A 24,498-nucleotide genomic window follows, 5' to 3' on the forward strand; every position below is an offset into this window, starting at 1 on the left:
CCATCATATACATTCACAACTGACACATGTAAACATGTTACCAGTATATTGCACAATTTTTACATCATAGTCTTCAAAGCACATAATCCCATGTGAGCAAATAAACACATTATATTCTTATAACACCCATACATACTACTAATTCTTACATCCTACCATCCACACATCACACATATCTAAAGCCCTCACCTAACCCCCCCCCCAACCATCCCTAAAATCCACAACACCCTTCCCAACAAGGACCCTTGTTTCGCCTAGTTCAGGCTTCGTCAGGAGATATATTCATACAGCATTCCCTTCAAATTCCTGGTTCAATATCTTCTACACAGGCGACTTCCCCCACTGTAATCTCCGCTGTTCACATGTAACCAAATGTCAACCTCAATTCCTATAATATATAAACACCATTAGAGTACTCCTCCCTATTCATATTCTATCATCATAATTCTCATACTCTCAACTACTTACTCATTATTCTCCTCACGACTCCCTCATGTTTCATAACGGTCTTCTGTTCTCATAACACCCCTGTTAATCTACCGACACGACTTCACTATAAGAACAATTTCAAAAACCCCATCAAACAACACTCTTATCACACCAACCCCTACCCCCCCCCTTTTTATTTGCAAATACACCTACCACATAATTCCCGATGGCGGCAGCGCAATTATTCAAATCTGTTCACATTCACAGTTATATAGCCACAATTTCTTCAACGCGGCTCTGTCCTTTCCTAAATACAAAAACGCAATATAAATCATCCTATATGCTCTGATCCTACATAAAAATCCACATACCATCCTAAAAATCTTACCCGATATACTCTTTAAACCGCCACAAACGCTTCTCAGCACTGTCTTCCACTTCTTCCGGGTGGCACTGCCCCAGCACGTCGATGCACGCAGCATCATCTTTATACACTCTCACAACCAATAAAAACATGCCAACCCTACACAACCTACCCAATTATCTCCCCTCCCTTCAATCCCTTCCTAAACCAACCCTCACACATATTATACAAATATTATTACCCACCCCCACCCCCGCATAACTTCACCTAAGTATAATATTTTACAACCCCATTAGCAGTTACCACCTTTTTCTTACTGTTCAAACATAAAAAGCTTCCCACTCGACCTCACTATTTAAGTCCCATGGCTGAAATGTTCTCCACCGGAAGATGAATCTCTGTTCCATTCGCCACAACTACCAGTTCACATCACCCCGAAATTTATCATTACTTTGTAAAATCACCAAACATTTTAAATCATCCATTATGGGCATATAATGGTGTATATAACTCTCTCCGATACACATGAAAAACTACCTCTAGTCACATGAACAAGCTTCAAAACAGGATGTTGTCCAAGGTTTGTCATACTACCAACTCATCCGTAAAAGCTTTTTAAATATCCACATTCTATAAGCAACAGTGAAACAACTCTCTTTACATAACTTTCTCTAATTATACAATATTTATGCACATTCATTAAACTCTCCTCATTCATGTGTTCATTTTTCTTATGCATTACTTGAATAACATATCCTCAATGATCTACCAGAGTCCCTATCACCAATAACATATTTAAACAATATTAGATCATATTTATAATCATTGATTTGTAGTCCCCAGTTCAAATAATGTATTAAATACTGTTAAATCTCAATATTATTGAATCCCAACAAGGCCCTTGTTTCGCCAAGTGGCTTCTTCAGGGGAAATTTAAATCACTGAAATTGACTGTTGACTCTCATCACTTAGCAAAAACCTTTTCTCCACTCTTTCCTTTATATAACGTCTAAAAATCATAGGTCTCGCTTGAACTATATAAAAAGATTAGAAAAAATTGTTAGAAATTGTTTTAAACAAATCCTTAATTAAATCCCTTAGATATCCTACTATATCTTCATTAACACTGTTTTTGTAGCCTTCACTTATTGTAGACAAAACCGCTCAGTTTACTCCTTCAAATTATCTTTAACTCCTCCGTTGTCCCATTTCTTCTAGTCTCTTAAATCCAAACATATTTACAACCATTCATTACTACTTTGGTCTTTAAGTTACTGCTTCAAACCCACTATACATAACTTCTTCAAACCAAATCTTATATACCGGGGATAGCCCACCAGCAACTCCTTGGCTACACAATGTTGTTTAAATATGTTATTGGTAATAGGGACTCAGTTAGATCACTGAGGATATGTTATTCAAGTAATGCATAAGAAAAATTAACACATGAATGAGGCGAGTTTAATGGATGTGCTTAAATATTGTGTAATTAGAGAAAGTTATGTAAAGCCAGGCGTTCCTATTGTCAAAAAAGGAAGAGGCTCTTGGCAGAATCCAAGGTAAGTTCACGTGGCAGAAAGAGGGGAGGAGAGAGAAAAAAGTAGGAACAGACAAAAAAGCCAATATTAAAAGAAAAGTCGGATGTCTAAATTTGGATGCCAAGCTTCAGCACATATTACATAGACGCCTAAATTTGGCCGCTACTTATTCCTATACATTTAGCAAGATAAGTGCTAAATATAACGGGGTTTGCCATTTAGACAGCTATTAGGTCTAAATGGCTTTTGAATATGGACCTCACAATGTTTAGAAGTTATTGGTAGGCCACCATTTGAAAAATACATTGAATCAATCCCTGAAGCAGCTGATGGGCGAAACGCCAGCCGCGTCAGATCCGATTCAGCAGAGGCCCTTCAAGATAAGTCACGAATCTTTACATGAAGCACTTTTAACAATATTTAAATAAATGTGGTATGAACTATATACAAGGTTTTTCTGACTAGTGATACGATCCTGAGACTCCTTGCATCATTGCACGTTTGAGAGGTCTTTGAAGTCTTTTTTTTTTCACTTTTGTATGAAGATACAGACTTAACAAAAAGTAAAAAATAGATATATAAACTGTATTTTTGCACCATTAGGCTTGGAGAATTTTCATCAAGCAATTGTGTTAACAATAAAACAAAGTCACTTCTGTTTGGTGAACATACATTCAGAACAATGTGAGGTATTTTTGGCACGCCAGCCAGCTGCTGGCACACACTTCCCCAAGACAGCGGCTAATGGTCGCTGTCCCAGCCATCCTCCAATGCCGCCCTGCCCCCCTGGCCCACTCCTTTTTCAGGGCCCGGCACTTCTGCGTGTTACAGGGGTTACACGCGTGGCTGGCCCTTCCGAAAAGGCCCGTGGCTTACGCAAGGCCCGGCCATGCGTGTGACCTCCATTATTTACGCGAATGACCATTTGAAATTTTGCTTGTCTTTGATTGACTTAAACAGGAAGGGTAAAGGTTTCCTTCCAATATCATTGAAACGGGACAGTAAAAATGTAGCAAATTGGAAAGCAGAAAAGAAGAGATATTTCACAGCTGGTGAGAGTTTGTAATGATAAAACTTATCTTTCAAGGGATAAGAAACAAGGCAGGCAACAAACCATCAGCCATCCAAACCTTTTCCAGCAAGCAGGTGAGCAGGGATTTATATCATTGAAAAGCCCTTTAAATGAAACTGCAAAAACACAGGCAGAAATAGATGCATCTGCTGCCTCTAAAGCTGATAGAAGATACAACCAAGAAAGAATGAATGAAGCACCAGCAGGCAGATGAGCAGATTCAGTTTATAATTGCTGACCTGAAAAGGAATGTGAGATATGATAACAGAGACAGCAACAGTCAAGAAAATGGTAATGGGATTTATGCTCCTAAATATATTGGGACAATAAGCAAGAAAACAACTGGTGGCTGTGATCAGAGCAATGCCAGTCATCAAGACCTAAAAGATAATGAGGTCTCCTTCTTAAAGCCTACTGCACTTTACATGAAGAGAAGTGGGAAAAGTTGTATTCCAGTGTTCATCAAAAGGCACCGTAAAGCTTTAGAACAGAAACCACCAAGAGAGAGAGGTTCCACAGCATTTCAGGACTGTAATGAGAAGACATCTATTCTGGCAGGGAAAAGGAAGCCATGTATGCCAAAATCATCTGTCACCAATCTAGACTTCACCTGAAGCCCGTCAGCAGGGATTAGAACCAATCAAAAGCTCTCTGATGCAGATTACCAATCAAGTTGTGTAGAGTGAGTCTAGAGAGACTTCTAAGAAAACTAAAAAGTCATGGGATAGGTGGTGATGTCCTTTCGTGGATTGCAAACTGGTTAAAAGACAGGAAACAGAGAGTAGGATTAAATGGACAATTTTCTCAGTGGAAAAGGGTAAACAGTGGAGTGCCTCAGGGATCTGCACTTGTACCGATGCTTTTCAATATATTTATAAATGATCTGGAAAGGAATACAACGAGGTAGTCAAATTTGCAGATGATACAAAATTATTCAGAGTAATTAAATCACAAGCGGATTGTGATAAATTGCAGGAGAACCTTGTGAGACTAGAAGACTGGGCATCCAAATGGCAGATGAAATTGAATAAGTGCAAGGTGATGCATATAGGGAAAAATAACCCATGCTGTAGTTACACGATGTTAGGTTCTATATTAGGAGTTACCACCCAGGAAAAAGATATAGGTTTCATAGTGGATAATACATTGAAATCATCAGCTCAGAGTGCTGCGGCAGTCAAAAAAGCAAACAGAAAATTGGGAATTATTAGGAAGGGAACAGTGAATAAAACGGAGGATGTCATAATGCCTCTGTATCGGTCCATGGTGAGACCACACCTTGAGTACTGTGTACAATTCTGGTTGCCGCATCTCAAGAAAGATATAGTTGCGATGGAGAAAATACAGAGAAGGGTGACAAAAATTATAAAGGGGATGGAACTCCTCCTCTATGAGAAAAGACTAAAGAGGTTAGAGCTGTTCAGCTTGGAGAAGAGACGGCTGAGGGGGGGATATGATAGAGATCTTTAAAATCATGAGAGGTCTAGAATAGGTAAATGTGAATCGGTTATTTACTCTTTTGGACAATAGAAAGACTAGGGGGCACTCCATGAAGTTACATGTAGCACATTTAAAACTAATCGGAGAAAATTCTTTTCACTCAACGCAGAATTTAACTCTGGAATTTGTTGCCCGGGGATGTGGTTTGTGCAGTTAGGGCCAGATTTTATAACATGCGCGCGGGCGTAGATTTGATGACGCAACCCGGCGCGAACAAATCTACGCCCGATTTTATAACATGCGTGCGCATCCGCGTGCATGTTATAAAATCCAGGGTCGGCGCACGCAAGGGTAGTGCACAATTGTACAACTTGCACGCGCCAAGCCGAGCAGCCTTCCTCCGTTCCCTCTGCCCCCCGCACCTTTTCCTCCCTTCCCCTATCTAACCCTCCACCAGCCCTAACTAACCCCCCCCCCCCCCGACCTTTGTTGAAGAAGTTACGTCTGCTTCCGGGCAGACGTAACTTGCGCACACCAGCTCTCCATCCCCCGGCCCGGTGGCTGTTCTGGAGGCCTTAGTCCCGCCCCCAGAACGCCCCCAGGCCGGCGCTCCGCCCACGGCTCCGCCCCCGGAATGCCCATTTTTTCAAGCCCTGGGACTTACGCGCATCCTGAGGCTTGCGCGCGCCGCTGAGCCTATGCAAGATAGGCTCGGCGTGCGCAGGGGGAGGCCAGGGGTAGGTTTACGGAGGTTACGCACATATCTTACACGCGTAACCCTTTGAAAATGTACCCCTTAGTGTAGCTGGGTTTATAAAAGGTTTGGATAAGTTCTTGGAGAAGTCCATTACCTGCTTTTAATCAAGTTGACTTAGAAAATATCCACTGCTATTACTAGCATCAGTAGCGTGGAATATAATTTGTTTTTGGGTACTTGCCAGGTATTTGTAGCCTGATTTGGCCGCTGTTGGAAACAGGATGATGAGCTTGATGGACCCTTGGTCTGTCCCAGTATGGCAATTTCTTATGTTCTTATGTTCTTAGTGATTCAGACAAGAAAAACAGCAGATGTAACAAGGAACAACTTGCATTTGGACCAAAACATGAAATTACATTCGAGAAGATAGAGGATGGCCAAAACAATAAACAAAAGACTCCTTCCAGCTATAACTACAAGCCAGGTAACCCTATATTTCTGAAAGTCATTAAAACATCCTACTTACAAGAGAAAATATTTTGGAAGGTGCCTTAAATAGCAATATGATTTTCAAAAATGAAACCTGTGTTTTATCAGACAACCACCTAGTGCTGAAATAGAAATATCATCTCTCTAACCTTAAGCTATTCCAAGGACCTGTAAGCGTTCCATCTGAGGTGTCTCAGAAAGATACCGAAAAATTGAAGACTGCAGAAATGCAAACAATTATGGAGGACAATGAGAAAGCCGATGTTATTCCTCAAGATAAAGTGACACTGGTGGATACAGAAATATTTTCCATCAGTCATATGACTGGGTCTATAATGGAATACAACCTAGAAGAATCCAGGTCTTGTCAGAAGTATAGCTACCAGGATGATGTCACTTACTTCAAGAAAAATGTGGGAAGTGATGAGAAAAAAGAAAGCTCACAGATGACATGTGCAAAAAAAGATGACCTGAATAATGTTCTCAGTTACACGCTGCAAGATACAGTCAGTGACCAGAATGAATCAGATGTTGAAAGTTATGAAAAGAAAGATTTCAGGAGTATCACTCATGAAAACAAGCCCCCTATGACCAGGAAACAGATGGGTGGCTTCAGAAATAGCGGCTAGGCATCAGCTATGGCTAAGAAATTGGTTGGTTGAAACAACCTTATAGTCTATCCTTACGAAGTTTCTCTTGAAAGGCTTGCTCTTATTTGGGAGTGAGCGGGAGAAAATGGCCAATAAGTGGGGTGAGTCCCCGGTTCCTTATTTACCAGAGAATAAGAAACAGGCGCCATGATCCTTCAGAACGAGAGGACGTACTAGAGGGTTCAGACATTTTCGTCCATAGAGAGATGCAACTTTTTAGAGGACTCGATCTTTGGTAAAAGCTCAGTCTTTTCATTCCAGGCAGCCCAGATGGGATGCAGGCTGAAGTAGTGGAGCCCCCCGAGCCTTCCAATGAAGGTGTGCTGACCCCCCTCTGACATATGGAAATAGAAGGTCATTTATTTCTCTTTTTTCGGAGGTGGGTCGAGATTGACAGATCAGTGGGTGCTGGAAGTTATAAGGGATGGCTATGCGCTAGCGTTTCTAGGTGTTCCTTGGGATGTGTTCATGATGTCTCCTCAACTCTCCTCAGAAGGGACATGCCGTGGAGGTTATGTTATCAAGGCTCCTCAGCCTATGGGCTGTGGTTTCAGTACCCACGTCGCAAGTAAATACGGGCCAATATTCCATTTATTTCGTGGTGCCCAAGAAGGAAGGCTCTCTTCGACCTATCCTAGATGTCAAAGGAGTCAACCGACATTTGTGTGTGACTCATTTTCACATGGAAACCTTGCATTCAGTGATAATAGCGGTGCAGTTGAATGAGTTCCTGACCTTGCTGGATCTTTCCGAGGCATACCTGCATATTCCCATCCAACTAGAGCATCAGCGGTTTCTGCATTTTGCTGTTTCGGGACGCCATTATCAATTTCGAGTGCTACCTTTTGATTTGGCCATCACACCCAGAAGTAGCTGTGATGAGATCAGCGCGGTGTCATAGAACAAAGGTCATGGCTTCCGGTAGTTCTGTGCTCCGTGTTCTCCTTGTGATGTCATGGGCAGCCTCACTGGGAGACAGGCGGCAGATCATGTATGTGTACCAGTGGCCGTGAGCTGAGGTAATTTCATGCACTGAATCCCTGTAACACAATACTGAGCCCATAAGACCGATCAATCTCTATGTGTGTGAGTCTCCCATCAGCTGTAGGACAGGGATGGAGGGAAGGGTCACAGAGCATGAGAGGTGGTGCAATGACATGAGAAAGGTAGAAAAGTTCTTCAGAAAGAAAGCAAAATCAAAACCTCTATGTCAAACTGCACTTTTCTCTTTCTTGTTTTTATTTTAAAAGGATGCAGGTACTACGTGACCTCACCCAGAAGTGTATTACAGTCTCTTAGGACACCCACATTTTGAAAAAACACAGAATAGTGGTATTTATGCCAACTTTGTCTACTCTATAATAAGTTTGTATTTATGGTGTCAATTCACGTATAATTTAACAGAGACAAAATCACCACTAATTTTCAACTGGTTAAGAGCAAAGCCACACAAGCAAGAACTGTGAAATGGGAAGCACTCAAGTTCCATATGTAAAGCATCAGGACAAAACCTCCAATTACCTTTTACAGCCTCCTCAAAGACATTTAGGGGTGCAGAACAAGGACCTCGTTACCATCTCAGGCATGTATCATACCACCATGCGGTTAAATACAAATACATTTTGGGGACAGCTGGTTTTAAGGTGATGCAGGTGAGCCCCATTCTTACATCATATGACATCAAGAAACAGGTGTAGGAGAGGACCTCATCCCCCTCTTACTGTACCAACCCCATGAGAAAAAAAAATGCTTGATAAAATCAATAGCAACTAATACAAATTAATACTTAGCAATCATAGTAACAAAATTAAAATAATTAATAATAAACTAAAACATTATGGCAGAGCCAGAGCTAAGCCACGAAATTTGGGACCTATAGCCAAGAGAAGAAGTGCACCCTCACCCTATACACAACATATACTGGGTAGACATATCATGCTGAATATAAATATAGAAAACTGGCGAGATGGAGCTGGAGAGTTGCAGGAGGAGTAGAAGAGTGTGGAAGAGTCGGGTCCACTCTTCCTTCTCTGGTGCATGTCCATTCTTCCAGTGGCCTTGCATGCTGCACCTTACCCTGTGCAGGGCCCAGCAGAAGGAGCAGCCATAGCCTATCCCGAGGCTTCCGAATGCTTCCTTGAAACTGTGCTGGCACTACAAGCAATCTGAAAATTTGAGGATGGCACCTCCTGGTACATTTAAAGGGCCAGCACCACTGACCACCAATTGACAGGTTTGTCTTTATTTTTATAAATTTCAGTGTCATTGCTGCACCAGGGAGCAGGAGAGGCTGGGGGCAAATGCCCCCCATCTGGAGGGCTAATGATAATAGTAATATTTATTTTGATTAACCGATTTTCAGAAAACCTTCAAAACTGTATACAATACTAATAAAATAGCAAAATGTCACATTACAATTAAACAGTAATCACATAAAAATACAAATTACAATTCAAAAAGCAAGTAAAATCAACGTATACATTTAAATATAATAAAATAAAATAACATTTAAAAATGAGCCTTCAATATGTTACAAAAAATATTATGAGAATTAAAATGTTAGCAAAATTCAAAGATCAATCAAAAACTTAGTTAAAAAGCCACAATTTAACTAACTTCTGAAATTTCAGATAATTAGTCTCAGATCGAATGTCAAAGACAAAGAATTCCAGACCAGTGGTGCCTGATACTGAAATGTTGACTGTCTTGTTCTTTCCAAACAGCAACCAAACCAAAAGTAGATCGGTTATATAAAATATTTTATTAATACAAAATGTGGAACACAAGTGCTCGACTCTGGCTGGGTTTTGCCCGCACAAGCTGCGCTGCGCTGCTTCAGGGGCTACAAGAATAAATAACATAAAAGTGTAATTAAATGTAATTCTATCAATATGATTCATAATAGTTAGTATACAATAACATAAAATAAAGAAGTACACAAACATAATGCAAATAATAAATGACATATAAAAACATTGATACACATGAAATTTTGGTATATAAAAAGCAAACACACATATATAAAATATTCCATGTAAATTATGCTGTTACCTGTGTTCCTACGGTGAGCACAACCAAATTAGCGCTATTTCACTCTATACTGTACAGAAAGGTTCAATCCAGGAAACAGGAACACAATTACAAATCATTGCCAGAATAGATTAACTTTTGTATGTGAAAAACAGTGTCTATATGATGGAGACAGCGTGTATACATGATAATCATCAATGTTAACAAAAGAATTTTTTGTTTTGAGAATAAAATCAAGTCTCTTATCAAATATTGAGAAGAGACGGCTGAGGGGGGATATGATAGAGATGTTTAAAATCATGAGAGGTCTAGAACGGGTAGATGTGAATCGGTTATTTACTCTTTCGGATAGTAGAAAGACTAGGGGGCACTCCATGAAGTTAGCATGGGGCACATTTAAAACTAATCGGAGAAAGTTCTTTTTTACTCAATGCACAATTAAACTCTGGAATTTGTTGCCAGAGGATGTGGTTAGTGCAGTTAGTATAGCTGTGTTTAAAAAAGGATTGGATACGTTCTTGGAGGAGAAGTCCATTACCTGCTATCAAGTTCACTTAGGGGTAGATTTTCAAAGGGGTACGCACGTAAGATACGCGCATACCCCCCGAAAATCTACCCCAACCCCCCCCCTGCGTGCGCCGAGCCTATTTTGCATAGGCTCGGCAGTGCGCGCAAGTCCCGGGGCTTGCATGGAGGGGCGTGTCGGGGGGCATGTTGGGGGCGTGCCGGTAGTGACGCGGTGTTTCGGGGGCGTGTCGCAAGTGATGCGGCGTTTTGGGGGCTTGCGGCGCGGGCGTGGTTTCGGCCTGGGGGCTTTCCGGGGGCATGGCCGCGGCCTCCAGACCAGCTCCTGGACCGGAACATGGAGCGCGCCAGCCAGCCCGGCGCGCGCAAAGTTACGCCTGCTTCCAGCAGGCGTAACTTTGCCGACAAAAGTAGGGGGGGTTTAGATAGGGCCGGGGGGTGGGTTAGGTAGGGGAAGGGAAGGTGCGGGGGGGGGGGGGGTGGAGGGAACGGAGGCAGACTGCGCGGCTCGGTGCGCGCAGGCTGCCGATTTTGGGCAGCCTTGCGCGCGCCGACCCCGGATTTTAATGGCTACGCGCGTATCTATTGAAATCCCACGTACTCTTGTTCGCGCCTGCTGTGCGAACAAAAGTACGCCTGTGCGCAGATTTATAAAATCTGCCCCTTAGAGAATAGCCACTGCCATTAGCAATGGTAACATGGAATAGACTTAGTTTTTGGGTACTTGCTAGGTTCTTGTGGCCTGGATTGGCCACTGTTGGAAACAGGATGCTGGGCTTGATGGACCCTTGGTCTGACCCAGTATGGAATATATAAAAAAAAAAAAAAAAATTGCTATTTATTGGGCATTTTCAATCTGAAATAATAAGCCTACTCAAACCAATTTTAATGTTTGATTATACATATTGTATATTAAACTATAAATTTTATATGATATCTTTTAATCAAAAAAAGCTTCAAGTAAATATATAACACCGGGGACATAAGAGAACTCTAAGACTTGCAGTTAGAAGTATCAAGCACAAAAATATTATATTGGAAAATTGTGCATGTAACTGTTGCTGCGAGTGCAAATGCTGAACGGCAGTTTTATTCCATAGCGCAGTCATTTCAAAATATATTCTACAACATTAATGATCTCTTAGAAGCAAATAACAGTTAGTGAAACATATATCGTTCAACCGTATAGGACTTACTTTGTCTCGATTCACAAAAAGAATAACTCTGTGCACCGACCGGCATTTCAACAAACTGGAAGTGAATGCTTTTAAAAAGATGTTGCCGCCAAACTATGACCTTATAAATGGTACAGAGAAAGGAAAAAACATTTTTTTTATTTAAATGTATGAGGAAAAAAATGGAATCCTTTTTAATGGTAGATAATAAATTAAATATGAATATAAAAAAATATGGAATTAAAATAAATACTCCTTTTGAAATAAGTAACACACGGCTAGGTAATGCAGTATGAACATACAATAAAAAAAATCTATAATAAATAAAACAATTTTTTGTTCTATCCATACTGTTCTAAGTTGTTCTAAGTCTCACAATTGCTTGTCTCAAGCGCACATCTATTAAATCAGTAAATGGTAACAGTTGCTCTATGTGAGTTCAATCACACTAAAACATAAATGCTGTATAGAAATGATAACTACATCATTTCAAAATCCCTGCTACACCATTAGTTGTTTCTTAGAGTCCAGTAGCAATCAATGATATAGGCATAGTTAGAAAAGAAAATGTATTAATATAACACCTAGAGCTTGCATAATCACAATTCACGATAAGAATCACTCTATATGATGACTGGCATCTCGGTAAACAAAAATTAAATATTCAAAAGTTAGATTATATATATAATGTAGGGAAAATGGAGATAGATCTTAAAAAAATAAAAAGTTTTTCCATGTTTGTTTTTATTTTTATTAATTATTAAATATGTAGAAAAAAGAGAAACCTTTTTAATTATTAAAAATAAAAAATGAATTATGCAGTGTATAAAATTATTTCTTAATATTGCTTTTAGAATAAGTGACATACACCTGGGAAATACAGTGTCACGGCCAGTGTCCTCGGGGGCGTTCCAGGGGCGTGGCTGCAGCCTCCGGACCAGCCCCTAGACCGGAACATGGTGCGCTGGCAGCCGGCCGGCGAGCGCAAGTTACGCCTGTCTCAGGCAGGCATAACTTGTAAAATAAAGGTAGGGGGGGAATTAGTTAGGGCTGGGGGTGGGTTAGATAGGGGAAGGGAGGGGAAGGTGGGGGGTCCAGAAGGAAAGTTCCCTCCAAGGCAATGCGCATGTTATAAAATCGGGAGTAGATTTGTTCGCGCCAGGTTGCACAAACAAATCTACTCCCGCGTGCACCTTTTAAAATCTACTCCATTGTCTGACAACATTTTTATGTAACATAGAATTCCCCGTTCCCCAAACATCTCCATCCCCCCCACCCATGAGCTCACCTACAACAAGATTCTGCAAATGCCTTTCAACCTTACCACCTTAGGAAGGATCCATTAAAAAAAACAAACCATAAGAAGGTAAATGATTAAAGGTATAGAAGCTAGACATGCATGTCCATGTATAATAGGAATATGTATGCTATGAGGCAGCTGCCTTTTCCCAGTTGAGATATGGAGTCCATGTTGACTGAAATGCGGATAATGTATTATGAAGTTCCGCTGTTACAGCTGCCATTCTGCAGTATAAGTGTACCTTTTGTTGACTTAGTCGTAATGAGGGAACATCAGTCTGTTTCCAGTGGCTGGCAATAGCTAATCTTGTGGCAATAAAAACTTGATGACAAAATTGAGTTTCTGATGTGTCCAATGCCTGATGAGGGTGTTGTAATAACATGAATCCTACACCCTTAAAGCCCATCAAGCCGAGAAGACTCTCAAGCCATGTCGCTACCTCGTCCCATAGTCTTTGAACAGGTTCACACATCCACCACATATGAAGCAGTGTGCCCACATGTCCACATTGACGCCAACACAAGTCACTGATGTGGGGTTTTCTCCGGTGCAATATATGAGGTGTGATATACCAGAGGGTTAATAACTTGTAGCAATTCTCCTGCAAATTAACCGAGATAGAGCATTTCCGGGCTATTAGGTACATTTGAGTCCATTCCTCCACTGAGAAGGAGCGACCCAGATCTCTTTCCCATGCTATAGTATGTGGAAATGGACGTGTGTCTGTACCAAGCAATAATGTATAAATTTTAGAAATCATGCCCCTTTTTTTGTCAATGTCTTCACAATAATGCTCAAAGTCTTACCATGTCTCAGAGAGGAGATGATTTGAGGAGAACGTAAAAAATGATGTATTTGATAACCTGCCAAAAAATCTTTAGCTCATAAATGGTGTGTGTTTTGTAACTGGGACCATGACATTACTGTTCCACCACTGAGAAAATGCTCTATCTTTGCGATGCCTTTCATATGCCATTCCTTGAATGACTGGTTATTGTGACCTGCAGGAAAATTCCCGAGATGTGAGACATGGGTAGAGTAGAAGTATGTTCTATCACCAATTAAACGGCCTTTCCATTTGGTCCATAGTCGCACAGTAGTTTCAAGTGGCATGCACATTTGACCTGTAGAAACCCATGTATGATGGGGTTGCCAGAATATTGCAGCCAATGGTAAACCCCCCATTATCTGTTCTTCAAAAGAAACCCACTGCTTCACTGACATCTTTCTGTGGATATCGGGAATAGCTGTAAGTTGAGCCACCACGTAGTACCATTCTAGATGGGGTACACTGAGCCCTCCCCGTTCCCTGGGCTGATAAAGCAGTCTGCGAGATAGCCTAGGGGGTCTCTTTCACCAAATGAAGTTGAACAAAATTTTTTGCCAAGAATGTAAGATGGCTAGACTGATGTATATCGGCAAGGTAATAAATAGGTGCAGAAACCTTGGCAAAATAATCATTTTCACTATTGCAATACGTCCAAGCCAAGAATATTGCTCTCTGTCCCATTTTTGGATATCACTCTGGATAGCACAAAGCAAAGATACATAATTAAAGTGAAATAGATCATTAATATTGGGTCCTATATGTACCCCCAAATATTTAAGCAAGAATGGGGCCAGTTTGAAGGGGTACTGTTGTTTTAAATCTTGAACCATAACCAGGTCAGCAGAGACATTGAGAAGCTTGGATTTGTCTAAATTAATTTTAAAACTGGAGACTGCACTGAAAGTGTATATCTCATCAGTGACACCGGCTAAAGAGACAACCGGATTGGTAATGGTCAATAAGATATCATCCGCAAAAAGCGAGATTTTAAGATGAAGGTCACCTATCCATACCCCCTCAATCCTCGCTGAATTCCTAAGTCTAGTGGCAAAAGGCTCTAGCAAAAGCGCAAATAATAATGGGGATAATGGGCATCCCTGTCTGGTTCCCCTTTGAACAGAGAATAAATCTCCATATCCTCCATTAACTTTTATCCTAGCAACTGGATCTTGATAAAGAGCTTTAATCCACTGTAAAAACATAGGCCCAAAATTCATCTTAGTCAAAGTGGCAAAGAGAAATTCCCAGTGTACAAGATCGAATGCTTTTTCAGCATCTATAGCTAATGCAAGGAGAGGTATCTTCTCTTTCTTTGCCCACCAAAGAATATCTTTAACTTTGCGTACATTATCCGCTGCCATCCTCTGTGGTATAAACCCCACTTGATCCTTGTACACTAGGCTCGGAAGAACTAAATTAAGGCGAGCTGCAAACACCTTCGTTAATATTTTTTAAGTCAATATTTATTAGAGAAATTGGGTGATATGATCCGCATTGAGAGGGATCTCTTCCTGTCTTAGCAATTATTGTAATACCAGCCACATTAGAGTGAGTAGGTAACGAGGCTCCCTCCCGTAAGCTATAGAAAAAAGTAGTAAGAGGGCCTTCAATTTGGGCACAACATTTATATAAATATAATATAAAATGTCAGAAGGCACGGTTCTTGGCGGAGGTCCAGTGGGAGTAGGTTCCAAAGAGGGGGACCTGCAGGAGACAGGGCTCGTTTCCTCAGGGAGGTTCTTGCCGGTTGGGTGTGAAGCATGTTCTGGTATGCCCTTCTGATTGGTCTTTTGGAAATGTGTTGCTGTATTTGGAAGGATAGGTTGAGGGAACAACTTACGACTGATCCTCAAGTTATCCCTTTAGAGGACAAGTTATTAGAATTCCAGAACACGTTGGAAGAATTTCGGACATCTATTAAAAGCGTTAAAGTATCTAAATTAAAATGAGACCAAACAGACTATAAATTAGATAGGGTGTATCACTGGATGGGTCCTAAAATACCATCGAAGAAGGTCCGGTTCACATTTTCATCGGATGAGAATTCAAGCACAGACGAGGGAGACGATCAGACCACTACTGCTACTTCTGGAGATACCACTGAACATTCAGGTACAACAGGCAAGGGTAATCGTTGGTCTAATCGAGGGAGAGGAAAGAAAGACAATCGTGGAGGATCAGTATCTACACGGTCCACGCGTCAAAAAAAATGACAAATAGTTAGTCAAGGGAAACCAGAGGAATCAGGTTCTAAGTCCACGTCAGTTATTAATATATCCTCTACCCCCCTTGACCAACACCCAGATAGCAGTTCTGGATCAGGGACTTTCTTATGTTCCAACCTCTAAACATTCGGCTTTTGAAAGTCGTATTTCTATTCAACGTTTCATACGCAAATTGAATTTGCGATTATTTTTTTTTCAGACAAACCTGCAGCGGACACAGACCCTTCAGTAGTGAAACCCAAGTCCAACTGGACTCCACCGGGTCCAGTGGACCCTTACATTCAAACGTTTCAAGCTCTTGTATTAAAATATTTAACAGCTTTTGAATCAAAGTCTCATCAGAGAACATATAATCTCCCTCCAGCACAGAAAGAAGCCTTGGCCAGTTTAAAAAAAGCATCACAGATCATTATTAAACCAGCCGATAAAGGGGGAGCCGTGGTAATACAAGACCGGACTAAGTATATAAAGGATTTAATGGTTCACCTGAACGATTCTAAATATTATCAATTAACAACTGAGGATCCCACTGAGATTCTCAAGTCCAAAGTTCAAGAAGTGGTTGAATGTGAATTGAGGCTGACCACTAAAGAGAAAGTGTATCTCACGGTTACCCATCCCAGGCGCCCAGTGATTTACTCTATTCCCAAAATACACAAGAGCTTGGTAGCTCCGCCTATTAGACCCATAGTATCGCAAAATGGGTCGGTTTTGGAGCCAGTTGCAAATTTTTTAGATCTATTTTTGCAACCTTACGTGGCACAGTCCCTTTCATACATTAAAGATACAGCACACTTTTTGAGGAATTTGGAAGCGTTAAAAGTACAGTGGGAATCAATAATCATGGTAACCATGGATATAAATTCACTATATACCAATATACCGCAAAACAGAGCATTGGAGATTGTGGAAAATGTATTGAATCAACGAAGTACAACAGAAAGGATTAAAACCCATACACTGTTGGAATTGGCCGAAATAGTGTTACACAACAATTTTTTCTGGTTTGGCCAGGATTGTTATCACCAAATACACGGCATCCCCATGGGGTCTCCCTTAGCCCCGTCGGTAGCTAATCTGTACGTTGCTCAGTTCGAGAGCACTCAGGTATACACGTCTATCTGGTGGCAGTACATTCTGTGCTGGTATCGCTTCATAGATGACATTTTTTTCATCTGGAAAGGCTCAGAGATACAGTTACATTCTTTTTTAGAATGGATTAATACATTGGACAACAATCTGCAATTCACTTCGCATACTTCAAAGCTTCAGATCACATTTTTAGATGTGTCTATAAGTATAGATCATGGGAATTATTACACCACCATCCATCGGAAACCCACCGATCGGAATAACCTGTTAAGGTTTTCAAGTCATCACTCTTATAGCTTTAAAATGGGGCTACCAGTGAGCCAATATTTTAGAGCTAAACGAATTTGTTCCACCGAGAAGGACTTTGAGATACAAGCAAATATCCTAGCAGGTAGATTTCGGGAGCGAGGTTATCCGCAGAAGGCTATTAACAGCGCATATAAAAGAGCTAAGTTCAGCGAACGTACACCTCTTTTACAGTATAAACCAAGGAAGGATGAAGCTCGGTTGACATGCGTACTGAAGCAGTCTACGGCAGCCGGTACAATAAAAGCAGCCATCTATAGGCATTGGCATATACTTTCCATGCATAACATCTTTTTGGAACCTCCTACATTTGCAATGTATCGGGGCAGAAACATAAGAGATCAGATGGTTCATGCTCAGATTGACAATTTTAACAAAGAAGAATCCTTAGTGGGCCACCAACCATGTGGCCACTGTACCTGGTGTGTACAAACCATTGCAGGTATACAGTGGGAAGATCCACTTTCAGGATATAAAGTTTGGAGGAAGAGTAACACAAATTGTCAATCTAACAATGTGGTTTATGTTATCATCTGCCCGTGTCCAAAGTTATACATCGGACGAACCACCAGACCCATCCGGGTAAGGTTAGGAGAACACAAATCGAGATTCAACACATTGAAGTTAACCGCACCAATGGTACAACATTTAATAGATTCAGGACATAACATCATAGATTTAAAATGGACGGTGATAGAACGCGTAGAACCTCCATCACGTGGTGGAGATATACGCATATCTTTGAATTTACGTGAAGCATTTTGGATTTTCACTTTAAGAACTGCCATGCCCCGAGGCATGAATGATGAACTCAATTTTAATACTCTTTTGTAGATCCTCATTCAATAAGGTATTATAATGTGTTTCATGGTTCACAATTCACATCAGACGAGCTTCTACAGTTTAAATGCTCTATTGATTAATAGGAAGAGCTTTTTTTCCCTTTTGGTTTGGACAAAAAAGACTTTCCATGCATTTACAGTTTTTCATCACGTTATCAATAGTTGAGTATCTAAGTATTTCCCTTTCAGGTCCGCACTGTTAAAGAGATTTTATGCGCTTATAGTTTCCAACCAGGTCGGAGACATCACGTCACCAGTTAAACGAAAACGAGGCAAGAACATTTTTGTTTATAGTGACTCCATCAGGTCCGTATATTAGACTGCCACTGCATTTGGAAAGTTCCCTATAAAGTCCGATTGTGACGTCAAGACCGTTTCTACTCTTTTGAGGTTGTTCATTGGCTGATTTCGCCCCAACTGATATATATATATAAGGAGTCAGAGTAAACCAGACGGTCTATTCTTCCGGCGATCGATAGAGGCAGATCGCTACGTGGCAGAGACAGTCAGCATTTGAAGAACAGCTGAGAGAAGAGTTGCAGACCCCATGAAGTTGGTTTTCAGGATTCATCGAGGCCCCTGAGGAAAGGCTTTTACGTCTGAAACGTGCATGTCGGGATCACCACTGAAGGACGGACACACCAACAATAATCGGGGAAGTCTGTTTTTTACTCTTCATTTTCATCAATTTTAGTCTCTTAGGGGCGGATTTTAAAAAGCATTTACATGCATAAATCTGGGTTTTACGCATGTAAATGCACTTTACTCGAGTAAGTGGGCTTTTGAAAATTGCTACAATATATGCCATTGAATCGTCCATAGGATTTATTCGCATAAGTGCACTTTACGTGAGTAAATGGCTTTTGAAAATTGCTACAATAGTAGTTACATTTATGCGCGTAACTCCTTTGAAAATTACCCCCATAGAGTTAACAACGCAGAGCACGCATATAATAACATTCTACCGCCACGGAAGAGTCTTCAGGTTTATTGGGACAAATATAAATATCATAAAAAAATTCAAAAAAGAACTCAAGGAGGAGGAGGAAGGTTAATGATTATAATACCACTAAATAGTGGTGCTGGGCACCTACACTATATATGAAACCTTTCTCTAACTCCATATATTATTTAAAAGAAAAAATTTTAATATATTCTAAACAAATTATATACCACTTGTTGTGTAGGGATATACTTCACATATAAAATAATTTAAAAAACAGTATAATCCACATTTGAAGTCGATACTGTTCACAGCGACAGAGCATTGCTCTAGATTGTTTTGTTTAGTTCACTAGTTCGCTGTATTTTGTGGTGTATTTTTGATACATTTTGTATTACAGTGGAGCAGGGCATCAAATAGCACAATACCACGGCTTCAACTCCATTCTCAACAGTTTGACTCGGCAGCTCTCCAAATGGGGTCTCAACTGTCACAATTCCTGCCTAGAGAAAGTAGGGTTCCCTCCATATCTACCTTTGGCAGCAACAATACCCGGGCGGGGTTCCTGACCTGTATGCCAACTTCTCGGACATCTTCTCGAAGAAAAAAATAGAGTGCCTACCCCCTCATAGGAATTTGATTATGAGATTGAGCTGTTGCCTGGCGCCAGTCCACCACATGGAAGGATATATCCGTGTCACTTCCTGAGACTAAGGCAATGTCAGAACACATCCGTGAGAACCTGGACAATGAGTTTATCCGCCACTTTACATTTTTGGCAGGGGCAGGATTCTTCTTTGTTGCTAAGAAGGATGGGAAACTCCATCCCTGCATCGACTACCTAGGTCTCAATGCAATCACCCATTGCCCCTGATCTCAGAGTTATTTGACTGCCTGCAAGGGTCAAGGATCTTCACCAAACTGGATCTTCGGGGGGCTTAGAACCTGGTTAGCATTCAGCCCAACGATGAATTCAAGACAGCTTTTGACATGAGGGATGGGCATTACGAATACCTTGTCATGCCGCTCAGATTATGTAATGTTCCGAAGGTCTTCCACAAGATGATGAATGAGATCTACAGATGCCTACTTTATGCCAGCGTCGTGGTGTATCTTGATGACATCTTTATTTTTTCCAAAGATGTTCTCTCTCACCACCGTGATGTCCGTCAATTCCTTCATCGCCTCCGCAATCCTCCTCCTTCATCGCCTCCTCAATTATATGCCAAACTGGAAAAGTGTCTGTTCGAAAGAGAAAGCCTTTCCTTCCTAAGGTACATTGTCTCCAGTAGAGGTTTCTCCATGGTTCCGGACAAACTCAAAAGCATCCGTGATTGGCCCCAGCCAACTGGGTTGCGAGCTATACAAAGGTTTCTGGGCTTCGCCAATTATTATAGATATTTCATCACTAACTACTCTACGATTACTACTCCCCTCAATGGCCTAACACGAAAAGGGGCTAACATCAAGATCTGGCCACTTAAAGTCATGATGGCCTTCCAAAATCTGAAGGACACATTCCTACAAAAGCCATGTCTGCATCATCTGGACCCTACTCGCCCCTTCATCAGAGAAGTGGATGCTTCCTCAGTAGGGGTAGGGGCTCTCTTAGGTCAGCACTCCCCCAAGGGTACCCTGCATCCATGCTCCTTCTCAAGGAAATTCTCTTCTGCTGAACGCAATTATGGAAAAGGTGACAGGGAATTCCTCACCATCAAGTTAGCCCTAGAGGAATGGCACCACTGGCTGGAGGGTGCTCAACATTGAATAACCATCTACACTGATCATAAAAATCTAGAACACCTTCAGCAAGCTCAATGTTTAAATGCCCGACAAGCTCGCTGGTCTCTTTTCTTTGCTCATTTTGATTTTGAGCTGAGGTACTATCTGGCAATCAAAAATGCTCAGGTAGGTGCACTTTTCCGCTCGTTCCAGCCAGAGGACCTTCTTGAACCTCTTCAGCACATCATAGACCCAGCTAGACTCCTCCTGTCCATTCAACAGTCGTTCCACACATACTCCGCGAAAAGGTGTTAAAATGGTCCCACAACTCCCAGAGGACAAGATGGCCGCTGACTGAGAGCTCCTGTTGTACAATGCTGCTCCTCCAAGGGGAGGAGCTAGCAATTTATAATACTCTGTAGGTGGAGCTATTGGTTTGTAGTGGGTTGGCTCCCACAGAGTGGCAGTCAGTATGATACTGCTCGTAGTCGAATTGTTGAATCCCTGGGCAGATGACAGCGCCCCCAGGAGGAGATCCTGAGAGGGACCACCAGCTAGGCTGAAATATAGACAGAACACAGATAGATCTTTCTATCTATTTTTTTTTAGACTGGAAGTTGAACCACCAGTGGTGGCAGTAGTGAGTCGATGTGCCCGGCAGGGCTGAAGTCCTTCTGATACTGGAATTATAATCTCTGGGTTGCAGAGCTGTAGAGAGAGACTATAGGTAGTGAATAGTCAGGGTATGCAGAATACATAACCAGTATAAGATGGTACACTCACAATTGTAGATGTCTGCAATGGTCTCTATGCAGCAGAGAGTCTTCGGTATATTCAGGAACAGGAGCCGTAGGCGAGCACTGGTTCCTATGGAACAGTCTGTAATAAGAACTCACAATAGCTATATATGGAATGACTTCTAGAGTAGAAGAGAGTCTATAAAGGATTCTAGGAACATAGGCCCTCGTGGAGCGAGTACCGGTTCCTATCTGCAGACTGCCAATATAACTTACGATCTCCGTACCTGCGATAACGTCTTAGATAGAAGGGAGTCTTCAGAGATTAGGAATATAGGCCCTCGTGGAGCGAGTACCAATTCCTATCTGCAACAGAACCCACAGTGTTCACGTTTGCGATCGCTTCCAGGCAATGAGGAGTCTTCCGAGTATACAGGGACTTTGGCCCTCGAGGAGCGAGTACCGGCAGTCTAAAAACAAGAAGAGAGAATGGATCCCCTGAGGAGCAGGTTCTCCGGATAATTACAAAAGCAGAGTAGCTTGCCGAATCGTGACCAAGAGGAAAGATTCGAGTCCTTGCTAACTCATTTGAGGTTAGCAAACAAAGACCTTTTAAATGGAAACTGGATGACGTCACTACTGGGGAACGCCCCCGAGGTTCGCGCCCTTGCTGGTACAAAGTCTGGAGCGCGTGTGCCCTTACGTCATTAGGAACAGGGCGGATCCGTAGCTTCAGGCCAGCCCAGTGATTCTGGAAAAACGTGGCAAGAGGACGCCACGGCAGCAGTTGTCCCTCAGACCCGGAGGGAGTTGCCACACAGATAGAGAGGGTGGAGCGAGGGCGAAGAGTAGGCACGAACGCAACACCTGTAAGATGCCCCACTGAGTTTTCCTAAAAACTTTGTTCTTTGAACTGATTTCCTATGCCTCATACGAAGCGGAAGGCGAAGCTGAGGGAAAGTACAGCTAATTCTTCCTCGGTGGAGGGTAACCAACCCCGGATTGACAACTTCTTTACAGAAATGCCAATTGAAGCTCAGGGAGCACAAGCCACTGCGGAGGAGGGTGGGGAGCGAACGCCATCCCTGCTGGCTGAGGGCATCTCGTTAACCCCCGGTGCACCGAGTACACCAATTCCTTCCTCACGAATCCTTCTTTTGACACCGGAAGGCTCTTCAACCCCCCATGAGATATTTCAGGAGGGGGGGAGGATTGAATGCAGAGTGGGAAGGAAGAGAAGGGAGAGGAAAAATTGACTGGAGAGGCTGAAGTAGTATGGATCAAGGCAGTATGCAGTGCAATCTTGTCCAATGGACATGTGGATTCAGCTGTTACTAACCCTACCTTGGGTCTATTCTCTTCAGTGCCTGAAAGAGCAGAAGGAATAGGGAGTGTGAGTAAGCTGAGGGAAGAAATTGCCTTACCGATTTTATTGAAATTTCACATATATAACAGAACTATATGTTCAGAGAAAAACAGATATATCCATCTTTCTTATATAAGATATTAATACAACTTTACATAGTGATAGTTTACATATCTGATAATTGTAAGTAATATGAGGGTCCAAGATTATACAAGCAGATTAGAAAGAAATATTTTCATTTATGATACATTAACCGCATAGAGTGTGCCCCATGATTAACCCTCTAATTCCGAATCCCTGATGTTCCTTTCAGGAATGCGAATCTAAGTATACTCTTAATTGTGCTGGTTCAAAAAAAGATACATCTGGAGCCTTGATAAATCACTATACATTTACAGGGAAAACATAAAATTAATTTTGCCTCTCTAGATATAACTTCAGACCTCATTTGAAGAAATGTTCTCCTTTTTTCCTGGGTAGCCTTAGTTACATCCGGATATATCCAGACTCTATGTCCATGAAACCCACGCTCTTGATTGCGCAGGAAGAATTTTAATACTGTATCTCTCTCTGCTATAAACACAAAGGAAACTACTAAAGTCTCCCTAGTATCAATAACTGTGTCTAAAGTCAAATCCAGCAAAGCAGAGATATTCAACGCTGATACTTCTTGTCTTCCCTTTTGTTGTGGTGATTGTTCTTCCTTCCTTTCTTTAGATCCGGGAATATAATATATCTTAGAGATGGCAGGTATCCCCTCTTCAGGAAAATTCAAGATGTCCTTTAAGTAACTTTTAAACATATCACATGGGGATACTGCTCTCATCCTAGGAAAATTAATTATTCTCAAGTTGGCTCTCCTTTGTTCATTCTCCAATCTCTCCATTCTATTTGAACAAATTATATCCGATTTAATTAAATTATGCTGCACTTCTTCAGTTTTTTCTACTTTTTGTTGAATCTCTTTCACTGTATTTTCTAATACCAATATCTTGGAATCTAGCTTCTTAGTATTTTGTAAATTGTCTTTCAGCATGCCCGTCAGGGCTTTTATAGAGCTATCCATTGATAATAATACTGTCCATATAGTGTCCAGAGTTATTACTGGAGGTTTAACCAGCGGTAAATTACAAAAAATATGTACCTCAGTTTCGCTTCTCCCTGTGCCATCAGGGGCCCCTTCTCCTCCACTCTGCTGATGTTCCTCGGTCTCCATATCCTTGGAGCCTAGAATAACCAGGCTCTCCGAAATGAACAGTTTACCCGCAGTACTTGCGGGCTCCATATCATTTCTCGGGGTAGTAGTTTTTACTGAGTCCTCCTTCTCCATACCCAGCTATTCTGCCTCCAACTTCTATTGGACTCTTTTCTGCTAACGGGGTACCCGCTTCTCGGGGGCCTCTCTGCTTCTTTCAGGTCGCTATGAGGAACCGGTACTCGCTCCTCGAGGGCCCATGTTCCCTGACCCGCTGCCTGTGTCCATCTCCTCTTCTACTTGGAAGAATTCGCTACAGAAACCATCTGTGAGTACTACTACCATCTACTCCTCAGAGCTGTTTCCCTGGAACCAGATACATCAGTGGACGTGTGTGTTTGAGACAGCGTGTGAGTGGGCATGTATGTGTGAATGGATGAGTGTGTGAGCATGAGAATGAGCATGTATGTATGTGTGAGAGTGTAGGGACTGAACATGTGTGTGTGTGTGTGTACAAAAGAGGAAGAAGTTT

The 24,498-nt window shown here is 41.7% G+C and overlaps 1 long non-coding RNA gene across 2 annotated transcripts in view; it reads right to left on the minus strand.

Moving 5' to 3' along the window:
* LOC115074586 overlaps positions 1-24,498 on the minus strand; it is a 68,868-nt gene that overhangs the window by 43,662 nt on the left and 708 nt on the right. Inside the window, exon 2 of one of the 2 annotated variants that reach the window (XR_003852285.1) lies at positions 11,431-11,530. The exons of the other annotated variant lie outside the window; for it this stretch is intronic. This is a non-coding gene — a long non-coding RNA (uncharacterized LOC115074586). The remainder of the gene's footprint in view (positions 1-11,430; positions 11,531-24,498) is intronic. 2 annotated transcript variants of the gene reach the window in all.

This window comes from Rhinatrema bivittatum, chromosome 12, assembly GCF_901001135.1.
Source record: "Rhinatrema bivittatum chromosome 12, aRhiBiv1.1, whole genome shotgun sequence".
NCBI classification, from domain to species: domain Eukaryota; kingdom Metazoa; phylum Chordata; class Amphibia; order Gymnophiona; family Rhinatrematidae; genus Rhinatrema; species Rhinatrema bivittatum.